The 13,382-nt window shown below is 49.1% G+C and overlaps 1 protein-coding gene across 2 annotated transcripts in view; it reads left to right on the forward strand.

Annotated features, from left to right (window-relative positions):
• The first annotated feature begins 4,514 nt into the window (after positions 1 to 4,514).
• TMCO4 (transmembrane and coiled-coil domains 4) overlaps positions 4,515 to 13,382 on the forward strand; it is an 89,184-nt gene continuing 80,316 nt past the window's right edge. For both annotated transcript variants that reach the window (XM_045898550.3, XM_045898551.3), the window contains exons 1-2: positions 4,515 to 4,588; positions 11,800 to 11,906. The gene's annotated coding sequence lies outside the window, so the exon portion shown is untranslated. The remainder of the gene's footprint in view (positions 4,589 to 11,799; positions 11,907 to 13,382) is intronic.

Here is a 13,382-nt window from a genome sequence, read left to right on the forward strand (position 1 = left end):
CTGCTCCCCCTCCTTGTGCTCTCTGTCTCTGTCAAATAAATAAATAAAAATTCTTAATAAAAAAAAAGGATCTTTAAAAAATAAATAAATAAATAAATAAAAATTAAAAAAAAAAAGGAGAGAAACCTGATTTTTTCTGGGCAGCAAGGTGCCCAATCCACACTGGCAAGAGTAGTCTCTGCTCTGGGCCCCATCCTGCAGAGAGCCCCACTCTGACCCTCCTCCAGCCATGCCCATCCCCAGGGAGAGAGGAGTTCTACAAAACCAAGAGGATGTGCCTACCTAAGTCCACACTCTGTATACCTAGTACCCCAACATTCCCTGTCCAAGCAGCCCCAAGCCCACTTCCAGCCTGCAGGAGTGAGCCTCTTCCTTGACCCATTCTCCCAAGGGTGCAGCCAGTGCCCACATTCCTAGGTTTGAGGAGTGGCCAAGGAGGGGTTGTATGTGGGAGGGGTAGACAGAGCTCCAATGTGTGGGCTGGAGTGTCCACACACCTATGTGTGAGACCTCACGTGGTATGGGATGGAACTGGGGATGGGAGAGAAGGAAGATGGGCAGCAAGCCAGGAGCCACGTCCTGGCATGGAACTCTGATAAGTTGAAGGATTCTAAATTCACACCTGATCTTCCACATGGTTCTCAAGGTGTATCTGCAGGACTTGTTTTATTTCTCACTTCATGTTCTTGTCCTGAGTGCCACAAATGTTAGGACTGGCTTGTTCCCACCTACAGGGATCTGAGCCAGTCAATGATCCTTGCCAGAGCCTTGCTTTCCCAGACTCCCTTGCAGCTAGGGATGGTCATGTGAGGCAGACATGTGATCCCAGCAAGGGGGCTTCTGAGAAATCATTTCCACCCTGACCATGGGGGAGAAGCCCATGAGCAAAGGCTCATGGGGAGAGTTCCCTTTTTCCTCTTTTCTCCTCTGCTTTTGAACATAACTGCTGAAGGATGTGTGCAGCTGAGAGAGCTCTCTTTGGACCACAGGACAGAGTGGTCCAACATGCTGAGGATGACATACAGTGGAAAGAGTATAGGTCCTTGCTGACATCACTGAGCTACTGGGCCAACTCTGGAACCACCTCCCTCTGGCTTTTATGTTCCATGAGTCCTCAGTGTCATGATTTGGGCCACCATGCTGCTCGTGTCTGATATTCACAGCAGTGGCCGGCCATCCTAAGGGAAACATATGTTCTCAAGGCGAGTGAGAGAAACCAGTCTGGCTGGAAAACCACCCATCTGGCTGGTGACCATCATGCCAGCCCATGGTGAAGTCGACCCAGAGGAAATTGAGAATTTTTTTCCATGTCTGCATACCACTTTTACTATTATAGTTTTTTTTTAATAATCCCATTTTTCTTTGCTTAATGTTTTAAAAGGAAATAGATCACTGTCATACATTAAAAAAAAACTATTTGCTTTATAAAAAGTATAAAAAAAAAACTTAACAAGTGAAATCAAGGCTGAAAAAAAGACAACCCAAAAAACAGACTGTTGAATACAGAGAACAAACCAATGGTTGCCAGAGGGGAGGTGAATGGGGGATGGGTGGCAGAGATAAAGGGGATGAAGAGTACACGTATTGTAGGGAGCACTGAGTAATGTATAGAATTGCTGAATCCCCACACTCTACACTTGAAACTAATATAGTACTCTATGTTAATTACACTTCAATAAACAAAAAAGACTGAAAATAGAAAATAAATAACACTAAGTATGTGTGGTATCCTAGACCGGATTCTGGAATGGTAAAAGGACATTAGGAGAAAAACCAGCAAATCAAGTCCATACTTTCGTTAATAGTAATTTACCAATATTGGTGTCTTAGTCGTGACAAACGTAACATAATCATGTAAGATGCTAACACTGGGGAAACAGGGTAAAGGATACATGATTCTTAGGCAAGAATTCTGTACTACCTTTGTACCCTTTCTGTCGATCTGAGCTCATTCCAAAATAAAAAGTTTATTAGGGGTGCCTGGGTGGCTCAGTCATTAAGCGTCTGCCTTCGGCTCAGGTCATGATCCCAGGGTCCTGGGATCGAGCCCCGTATCGGGCTCCCTGCTTCTCCCTCTCCCACTCCCTCTGCTTGTGTTCCCTCTTTCACTGTGTCTCTCTCTGTCAAATAACTAAATAAAATCTTAAAAAAATAAAATTAAATTAAAATTAAAAATAAAAGGTTTATTAAATAAATAACAGAAGGATCAAATCATAACTCAGTATTTTGGAGAGCCAGAGGCTCTGAGCGGAGGTCTATTCCCCCTTTGTTAAGAAGGAAGATTAGCAAATGTTAGAGGACAGTGAATATTGCTCAGCCTTAGAAAAGAAGGAAATCGTCCAATTTGCGGCAACATGGATGCACCCGGAGGACATTGTCCTAAGTGAAATAAACCAGACACAGAAAGGCAAATAGTGCCTGATCTCACTCATGTGTGGAATATAAAATAGTCAAACTCATAGATGCAAAGAGCAGAATCGTGGTTGTCAGGGCCTGGGGGCAGGGGGGAAGGGAGAAATGAGGAGACGTTGATCAAAGGTCAAAGTTTTAGTTAAGCCAGATGAATGAGCTCTGGAGTCTAATGGACAGAATGGCGACCATAGGTAACAACACCATATTGGAGACTTGAAATTCCCTAAGAGGATAGGATCTTTTTTTTTTTATTCAAAGATTTTATTTATTTGACAGAGAGAAACACAGCGAAAGAGGGAACACAAGCAGGGGGAGTGGGAGAGGGAGAAGCAGGCTTCCGGCCGAGCAGAGAGCCCGATGCGGGGCTCGATCCCAGGACGCTGGGATCATGACCTGAGCTGAAGGCAGACGCCCAACGACTGAGCCACCCAGGCGCCCCAGGATCTTTTTTTTTAATTTAAGTTCAATTAATTAACATATAATGTATTATTAGTTTCAGACGTAGAGTTCTTATATAATATCCAGTGCTCATCACATCATGTGTTCTCCTTACTGCCCATCTCCCAGTTGCCCCATTCCCCAACCCTTCCCCTCCAGCCACCCTCAGTTTGCTTCCTATGGTTAAGAGTCTGTTATGGTTTGTCTCCCTCTGATTTTGTCTTGTTTTATTTTTCTCTCCCTTCCCCTATGATCCTCTGTTTTGTTTCTTAAATTCTACATATGAGTGAGATATGAAAATTATCTCTCTGATTAACTTATTTTGCTTAGCATAATACCCCCGGTTCCATCCACATCATCACAAATGGCAAGATTTCATTTTTTTGATGGCTGAGTAGTATTCCATTGTATGTAGAGACCACGTCTTCTTTATTCGTCTGTCAAAGGACATCTGGGCTGTTTCCATAGTTTGGCTATTGTGGACATTGCTGCTATAAACATTGGGACCCTTTCGGATCCCTACATTTGTCACAAAGAAAAATGGTTTAAACAGGAGTTTAATTAATGGCCTTGATTAGTAGTTTATAAGAAACAAATAAAAATTGTACCATGTCACCTTCTACAACTCTCTATCTCAGCAGAATAAAATCCATAGACAAGGCCCTACAACAGAGGTTCCTGAAGCTAAGCACACATTAGAAATACCTGGTGAGCTGGTGAGCTTGAGAACAGTGCCTATGCCTGGCCAGACCCCAGACCAACAGAATCAGAATCTCTGGGGATGGGGCTCAAGTAGGACTGCCAGATAAAATATAGGACACCCAGTCACATTTGAATTTCAGATACACAATGAATAATTTTGCATTCATAATATTCTAAACACCTACCAAGTGCCCAGTACAGTCCCTGGTGCTGGGCACACAGCAGGGGACAAGGCAGCCGAGACCCCTACACTAAGAGTTCAGTGGGGATGGCAGACAGTAAACTGCAAACAGGAAACATTCAATCACTGAAGACACAGATACCACCCTGAGTGGAGACCGAAACGGAAAGCTGGAAACAGACGCAGGAAAAGGGAGGTCTCGGGGTTAGAGTGCCAGGCAAGGGAACCTCAAACGCGAAGGCCCCGAGACTCGCCCAAACTTAGAGCAGTAGACAAACTAAAAGAAGAATCAGAGAGAGCATGGCTATCTCAATACTCTGGAAACTCCAAAGTGCTGTATATACATGCAGGAAGGTGTTTCTCTGGCTGGCACCCTTTACTTTTGAAGGTTTCCATCCAAGTCGCTTTCCGGCCCTCCACTCTGGGACCAAACCCCTGGCTAGCAGTGTGGCCCAGTGGAACCTGCAGGGCCCTCTCTGGCCCTGAGGTCCTGCTGCTTCCTGCAACGCAAACAGACCCACACGCCGCGTTTCGCGCCCGGGTTGGCCCGTCACTTCCTGATGCCGGCACCCCTGTCGCAGGGTGGCGGCGAGAAGAGCCGTATTGGGACACGCAGTACGTGAGGCCGGGCCCGGAAGCCCGGACCACGCGCCCGGGCGGTCTGCGCAGGCGGCGGGACGAGCCGGGGAGGAGGGGCGGGGCCGAGCGGGAGGGGCGGGGCGGCCGGGAGCTCGGGGCGGGGCAGGCTGCGGAATCGGCCGGGCGGGGCCGAGGGGGCGGGGCGGGGCGAGCCCGCGGGCGGGGCCGAAGGGCGAGCCGGGCGGGAGGAGTCCGAGCCTTTGCCGCCGCCGCCAGGTAGGAAACACGGGTTCAAATGGGCCGCGGGCGAGGTTCGCCCACGCCGGGGCCGCTCCCCACCGCGGGCCTCACGAGGGTTGCTCCCGCAAGGCCCGACCCGGCCCCGCGGGCCTTTGCCCCCCACCCCGCCCTCCGCCCCCCGTGGGCGCCAGGCCGCCCAAGGAGTGGCCGCACGCTGCTCCCGGCGCTGACTGCCAGGAGTCCAGGCTGCCTGGTTGTTGCTTGGTTGCTTTTAGAGCGGAAAGTGCCCTTAGGAATTACGTAGGGCGGCAGATGGGGAAACTGAGGCCGGGCGGAGTACCCAGGCATCTCCTGCCTTCCAGCTCGGGCTCTGAGCCCGCAAAGATCGCCCAGCACCTTCCTGGATAAGTGAGGACGCTGCTCTGGTCCGGGCAGAGAAAGGAACTTGGCCAAGGTTACACAGGGTCACTGGGCTTACCCTTGTCCCACGAGCCCCTCCACGGGCCAGTGAGGAAGGTCTCCCGGCACTCCTCACCCCCTTTCTCCTTGCCCTTACAGCCCTGTGAGCTCATAGCACACATTCAAACTGAGAATTCCAGTAGGGGACTGGGAATTCCTTCTGGGAAAAAGCCCAGGCCCTCAGTTACAGATGGGCCATGTTTCTCACTCTGCCACCTGTTGGTATAGCAGGAAAGAAGAACTGATACTAACTTTTGGGGGGACTATACAGTGAGGTAAACAGGCTCAGAGAGATGACTTCCCCAAGACAGCTCCCCTAGGAAGGAGAACATTTTCAGAACCTGGGTTACCTGACTCCAGAGGCTGACCCAGTGCCTGGCACAGGGACAAAGTAGGTTTTCACCGCATCCTTTCTCTGTTCTGCCCCGGAGAGCACAGCGGGCCTAGACTCTGGGTCTTGGCCTAGAGACCACTGCCTAACACAGAGTAGGAGTTAACATGTTACTTCTCTTTTCCCTGACTCAGTACTCATTTCACTGCCAAAAACATGAAACCCCTTTAAGTTTTAGGGGCATCCATTCATTTATTAGACACAGAGCACCTACTGTGTGCCAGTGTGTGAACTGTTTAGGCACTGAAAATACAGCATTGAACAAGAGAAGTGTTGCCCTTGGGGACTACACTAGGAAGAGTGGGACAAAACACTGCTCTCCATTCCGGGGGGGGGGGGGGGTGAAGGGGTGGGGAGGGCTGGGCAGAGAGGACCAACCGCTGGAATCTTACCAACTGAAGTATGTGCAGAGGGCAGAGAGAGATTGAACCTCATAGTGTCAAACCCTCGTGGGCCTTGTTCGAGATGCCCAGCCAGCCTGAGCTTTCTCCCGACTCCCCAGGGATTTGGTGGGGAGGAGCTAGGTGGGTAGAGGGTGGTCCAAAGGAAGCCCTAAACTAACGTCAGAGTCTGGAAACCTGGCATTGCCCCTTCCTAGCTGTGTGACCTTGGTTATGTCACATCACCTCTGTGGGCCTCTGTTTCACTTATCATTCAACAAGTGTCATAAAAGTGCATGGCATTGATTATATCGTGTCAGAATGCTTCTTAAAGCATTTGGATTCTCAATATATTTAAAAGATAGAGCTAATGGGGCGCCTGGGTGGCTCAGTTGGTTGAGCGTCCAACTCTTCCATTTCAACTCTGGTCATGATCTCAGTGTCATGGGATCGGGCCCTATGTTGGGTTCCTCGCTGAGTGTGGAGCTTGCTTGGGATTCTCTCTCTCACTCTCTCTCTTTCCCTCTCCCTTTGCCCCCCTCCCTGCTCACACATGCTCTCTCTCTCTCTCTAAAATAAATAAATAAATCTTTAAAAGGTAGAGCTAAACAGAATTTTCTTACAAATTGGATGTTGGGCATGAGAGAAAAAAGTCAAGAATGACTCCAGGTTTGGGGGTTGAGTATCCAGAAGAAAGAAGTTGGTATTTACTGAGTGGTAGCAATCTGGGAATACAGTAAGTTTTGGGAAGCAGCCAAGAAATTCATTTGGTTTTGTTATGTTTGGGACTTCCAAGTAAAGGAGTCTTGTAAGCAGATGTACACACAGTTCTGGAGTTCAAGGGGAAAGTTCTGAGCTAAAGTTATAAATGTGAATGTCAGCAGCCAATAGATGAAACTTAAAGCCATGGAAATTAGCAGGATAGAAAAGAGAAGAATTATGAGAACTGAGCCTTGAAGTACTCAAACATTTAGGGAAAGAGAAGATAACTAGGAACCTGCAAAGATGACTGAAAACAAGCCGGTGGTGAGAAAGAGGAAAACAGAAGGAGTGGTGTCTTGGAAGCTACTAAGCCAAATTTCAGAAGATTCTCCTCATATATCCTCCCTGTGGATAAGTACTCTTCCCATGAAGGCTTAAGGTTGATTATTCCCAAGAATTTAAGGAATTCAAATATATGTCTGTAAATTTAAAAATAGTAATTTTTAAAGTTGCATTACAGTAGCAGGATCATGAATAATATAATATTAATTTTATTTTAATTAAGTGTTTAATCATGTTTTCAATAAAATAAAGCTTCATGAAAAGAATTGGGAAAAAAAAAAAAAGAATGCTTCTTAAATGGTAAAGCATGGTCCAAAGTGTGGCCTCCAGCAGAGGCCCTGCCAAATCAGGAGTAAGCAAGGGTGGATTTTATTAGAGCATAGTTATTTAGAGGCTCCAGCGACCCTGTTGGTAACCTGTTACCACTCTCTGTAGAGAAATGTAAGAGGCAGGGGTGGAGGTGGCCAAGTTCCAGGCAAGGGGGCTGAGGCCCCCTGCCAGGGTCGAGAAATGGAATTTTTGCCACACAGCATTTCAGTTTCTACAGCGCTTGCTATCACGTGCGTGGTAGCAGACAGATGTGGGCTCAGGTCCTAGCTTAGTAGCCTCCTGAGTCATCTTGGACAAGCCACGTGACCTCTCTGTGCCTCAGTTTCCTCATGTGTAAAATACTGTCTCTAAGGTTGTTGTGAGGATGAAAGTAGCTGAGAACACAAAGGCCCTGGGTCTGGCGCTCTGGGAGCCTTTTTGCTTTTTCGACCAAAGGCCCAGGAGCAACTGGATGGGCACCGTTGACCGAGTAGGTTGCCACAGCTCAGCATGGAAAGCTCATGAAGGCTGGAGCCTAGAGAATTTCTCCTGAGCCTGAAACCATGTCTCCTTGCGCTGGTGCTCCAGACCGCAAAGGTGGAGCCAGCTACCTGGGCCCACACCTGTGAGACCTGAGACAGGTCGTGAGATTTATCACCGGGTCCTTTTTGGCCTGTGTGTTTTGTGAACACTGCTATACATTATAAACTGAGGCTGCAGATGAAATGGGGGCGGGGGGGGCTTGCTGCCTTGAATGTGTTCTAGTGGGCAGAAGGGGGGGCATCAGTCCATTTTCTACTTAGCCACCCTCCACTTGGGCAGTCAGACCAATTCAGCTGTACCACCCTCTGCTTAAAATTCTGCTGTGGCTTCCTGTTCGTTTTAGGGCAAAGAACAAAACCCATGAATATGGGCCATAAGGCCCTGCACAGTCTGGCCTATTATACCTCCAGCTACATCTCAGATCACTTTATCAGTAGCCCTGTGCTTGAGGCATGCTGCCCCCTCCATCCTCAGGGCCTTTGCACATGCTCTTCTAGACCACCGTTCCCCCCTTATCTCCCTTTTCCCAGGTTAACATCTCCTTATCCTTCAGATCTGAGCCCAACCCCAGGCCATGAGATAGCCCCAGGAGTGTGGGGGGTTTAGTTCCGGAGGGAGTTGCATACTCATTTGGGGGGTAATTTCTGCCTGTACCCTGTCCACCACCTCTAACGTAACCCTCCTGACTTTCAGGACTGGACTGAGTTTGCTGAGAGGTGCTGAGGGATGAAATCTACATTTAGGAGTACCTCTTGAGCAAATATGGAAACCTCACTTTATATAAAACTGTATTGTCCTTCTTCAAAAATGTAAGGCTGAGGGGTGCCTAGATGTCTCAGTTAGTTGAGCATCTGCCTTCGGCTCAGGTCATGATCTCAGGGTCCTGGGATCGAGCCCCGTGTGGGGCTCCAAGCTCAGCAGGGAGTCTGCTTCTCTCTCGCTCTCTGCCCCTCTCCCCCCCCGTGCATGTGTTTGCACGCGCGCAAAATATATAAGGCTGAAGTCATTTCGCTGTTGTAGGGGTAGGTGTTCGCGCATTCGTTCCTTCATTCATTCATTCCGCACACAGGGAGTGAGCACCTACACTGCCAGGCACCATTCCAGGGTACATCAAGGAAAGACACAAAAGCCACTGCCCTGGTGGAGCTTTCTCTAGACAGATCGCCCACAAACAAGTAAACCTGTAGCCTGCTGCGTGGGAAGGAAGTCATGCAGGGTCTGCTGGGAGGGAGGAGAGGCGGGTCTGCTCTTTCTGCTGGCCAGCCGGGGGAAGCGCTGATGTCCTGAGCCTCGTCCACTCTCACCCTGACCTTCCCGGGCTGGGAGACCGGCACTTAGGCAAGCAGCCTTTGGGGAGGGGGCTGCCCAGACGAAGCCTGGGGGCTTTAGAGGCAGCAGGCTCCAGGTCAGCTGAACAACTCCAGGGAGGCTCGTGGCAGTCCTTGGGCCCCTTTGTAAAGTGGAGAAAATCTTGGGGTTTGAAGTCACACAGGCCTGCAGGCTGCATCGTGGCACTGCCAGCCAGGTGGCCGTCACCTCCACTGGCCTCAGTTTTCCCATCCGTAAAATGGGGACAGTGACAGTTTCTTCCTCGTGAGGTCATTGTGAGGCTGAAATGCGTTCCTGAGAGTAAGCCCGCAGGAGATCTTTGCTGATTTTGTTATGAAACTGTGCTTTTGAAAAACAATCCGTTTGGACATGAGGGCCCACCTAGAGGTCAGCAGGAGTTGAGGCCTGAGGTGGGAATCCCGGTATGGGCAGGAAGCAGCGGATGGTGTGGTTTGGCTGAGGCCTGGCTGGAAGAAGGGAACTGGAGGAAAATGACCCCGGAAGGCAGGTTAGGTCTGTCCCAGAGGTGCTTAGGGCAGGCTGAGAAGTGGGGTATTAGCCTATGCACAGATGGGAGTGAGTGAGATTCGTCTAACCTGGTGGCTTTCAGTTTGTGTTTGAGATCTCCTGGCCCTGCCCAGGACATCGACTAGACTAAAGAGAGCCATGCAGCATCAAAGTTGAGATGGCTGCCTCGGGGCTAAGACCCAGGTGTGTTCAAATCCCACATTACTTGCCCTGTGGCTTTGACCTTCATTTCTTTTTTTTTTTTTTTTAAGATTTTATTTATTTATTTGACAGAGACAGAGACAGCGAGAGCAGGAACACAAGCAGGGGGAGTGGGAGAGGGAGAAGCAGGCTTCCCACAGAGTGGGAATCCCGATGTGGGACTCAATCCCAGGACCCTGGGATCATGACCTGAGCCGAAGGCAGATGCTTAACGACTGAGCCACCCAGGCGCCCATTGACCTTCATTTCTTAGGGCCTCTGTGTCCCTCTTGTAAATTGGGGATAACAGCACCTACCCTGGAGGACTATTGGGAAGAAATGAAACAATGGGGGAAAGGGGAGGCCCGTGGCTAACATTTACCAAACATTCACTGTTATAATTTATAAAAATTTAATTGTGATAAAATAACATAAAATTTATTGGGGTGCCTGGCTGGCTCAGTCGGTGGAGCGTGCGACTTTTGATCTCCGGGTTGTGAGTTCGAGCCCCACCATGGGAGTGGAGATTACTTAAAAAATGAAATTAAAAAAAAAACAAAACATGAAATTTACCATCTTAACCATTTTTAAGTGTGCAGGTCAGTAGTGTTAAGCCTATTCACATCACTCTGCAACCAGAACTTTTCCACTTGCAAATCTGAAACTCTGTATCCATTCAACAACTGCCCGTTTCCCCCTCCCCCAGCTCCTGGCACCCACCATTCTGCTGTCTGTCTGTATAATTTTAGGGTACCTAGGGTACCTCCCGTGAGTGGAATCAGACGATATTTGTCTTTCCGTGACTGGCTTATTTCGCTTAGCACAGTGTCCTCAAAGTTCTTCCATGGTGTAATTCCCTTCCTTTTTTAAAAGCTGAATAATATTCCATTGTATGGATATATTGCTTTTTTGTTGTTGTTCATCCATTCATCCATTGATGGACGCTCGGGTTGATTCTACCTTTTAGCTATTGTGAATAATGCTGCTATGAATATGGGTGCACAAATATCTTTTTGAGACCCTGCTTTCATTTCTTTTGGAGGGATAATACCCCCAAAGTGGTCTTGCTGGATTATTTACTGCTATAATTTGAAGGTGAGGCATTGAGGGTCCCCATCGTATCTCCTTTTGCCCACCAGAGTAAGAGAAATCCCTGGGGCCCTGTGGGACAGTTTGAAAACCAGCAGATCAAGTAAACCATAACAAACTTTGCCATTCCCCCCCCACCTCCTTCCTCAGCACATGTGCCTCCCATTATGTTTTAGTTATTCCCAAGTAGAAACCACCATTCATTCATCAGATGTTTATAAGTGCCTACTGTGCTTGCATAAGGGCAGAAAGAAATAGACAATAAGCAATGGGTGTAAACAAGTAAATGATCCAGTATGTCGGACAGTGATTCGTGCTGGGGACCAAGCAGAGGAGCCAGGGAAAGGGGATTGGGATGAAAGGCAGGGGCAGGGTGGTCTCACTGATCTGTGAGATTTAAGCAGAGATAGGAAGGAGGTGAGGGAGCTGGCCATGTGGTTGTCTGCAGTAAGAGCATTCCGGGCAGAAGGAACAGACTATGCAAAGACCTTGAGGTGAGAGCATGCCTGATGGGCTCTAGGAGCAGCGAGGAGGGTGTGCAGCTAGAGGAGAGCGAGTGAAGGGGAGAGGGGGAGGAGGGTGGAGAGGCTAGGGGCCAGATTGCATATAGCGCAGGCACCACTGGAAGAACTGTGACTCTGGAAAGGGGGTTAATGGAGGTTTGGAGCCGAGAAGGACATGATGACTTCAGGTGGAGATGGAGCTCTCTGGCTGCAGCGTGGTGGACAGCTACTGGGGAGAACAGACAGAGCAGGAGTCCAGTGGGGAGGCTCCTGCCGGGATCCACCTGAGATGAGGTTGGCTTGCACCAGGGTGCTAGTGGGGGAGGAATGAAGCAACCGTAATGTGGACGGAGTGTCATACAACCTGAGCGTCCATCCCAATGGCACACTGTCCCCCCACTCCACCACCTGCCCATCCTCCAGGCTGCTGAAGTGAGATGGGATAGGAACTTTCCCTCTGTGCCAACATCCCTCTCTTCCTCTGGTCTGTAGTGGGATTGTCCGAAACGCTCTGGATTCTTCTGTGTTGGAACTGTTGCCATGGAGACCTCCTGAGATGCTACAATACCAGTGGCTTCCAGTTTAACGTCCAGAGAGAGGTATCGAATGAATGGGCTTCTCTCCTAAAATGCTGGAGGGGGGCAGGGTGGGGGAGTGGACTGGGACTGCCTAGAATCCTCCATTCTAGGACCGTCTCAAGGTTGTGTGTGTGTATGAACTTTGAACTACCATCTTCAGAGTTTCTGGCCTAAGAACGGTGCTGTACCTCTATTTGTTTTGAAGGGTTTCTTCAACCAAATGCTTTTCTTTCTCCTCGGCTCCAGAACAGTTAGTCCCCAGCCCTCCCATAATACCATTGTTATCCCACTATCTGTTCTTCTGTTATCGTACTGCAGGCTCATTTAAAAACTCAACTGTAGGGGTGCCTGGGTGGCTCAGTCAGCTAAGTGTCCGACTTGATTGCAGCTCAGGTCATGATCTCAGGGTTGTGAGATCAAGCCCGCCATCAGGCTCTGCGCTGGGCATGGAGTCTGCTTGAGATTCTCCCTCTTCTTCTCCCCCTCCCTCCATCCCCCTCTCTAAAAAAAAAAAAGAAAAAAAAATACCTCAATTCTAACCAGTTCACCAGAAAAAGAAGGAAAGAGAAAGAGAACACCTCTCCCCACCTGCCCCATACACATACATTCACATCAAATTTGACCTTGGCCTTTACTGGCTGCTCCGCGGGGTGAAAAAGGCCATAATGGGCTGCCGTGTAAGGAAGTTTAGGGGCGCCTGGGTGGCTCAGTCAGTTAAGCATCTGCCTTTGGTTCAGGTCATGCTCTCAGGGTCCTGGGATCAAGCCCCGCATTGGGCTCCCCACTCAGCAGGGGCTCTGCTTCTCCCTCTCCCTCTCCCTCTGTCCCTCCCCACCACTCATGTATGCGCTCTTTCTCTCTCAAATAAATAAATAAGATCTTTATTTAAAAAAAAAAGAAACACAAAAGAAGTTCATTCTTGCATGTGATCTCCTAAAAGCTCCGGTCATGGAGTTTTAAGGATGATTTAAAGGATGGTCCAGGATGATATTGATCATATTTGTTTTCTCCTCGGTGCTGACTTGGGGACTTTCATCTCCCCAAGAGGAAATCCTGCTGAGTCGTTTACAGCGTTACTTAACAAATACGGGCTGGGCACCTACTGTGGGTGCTTGCAGAGCCAAGGACAACTGTTGTGGAATGGCTCTCTACCCCCACTACTGATAATAACAGCTCAGCCAGCATTTTCTTTGGCGGTAGGTAATGTAGCTGGCTAGATAAAACTCACAATCATAGACCATCATGCCACCGCCCATGCCGACGTAATGCTCGTCTATCCTGGGCCCAGGCTTTGCAGTCCAGCCATGGGTGAGCGTTCGCCGTGCTGGCTCTCGCTATGTATATGTTCTCTCCCTGCCAATTGGTGCTCTTCTGGGTCAAGTGCAGGACTCTGAGTCTCTTGGTGTCTTCACAGCACCTGGACAGGGACAGATCCCCAGGAGACCCGTGATATCGGGAAGTTACTCCGTCCATCAGTGACCTCCTAGGCCCTGGGTG

The sequence above is a fragment of the Mirounga angustirostris genome, unplaced genomic scaffold, assembly GCF_029215605.1.
Source record: "Mirounga angustirostris isolate CCGP_5_RB_7025 unplaced genomic scaffold, mMirAng1.0.hap1 SCAF_4, whole genome shotgun sequence".
Lineage (NCBI taxonomy): Eukaryota > Metazoa > Chordata > Mammalia > Carnivora > Phocidae > Mirounga > Mirounga angustirostris.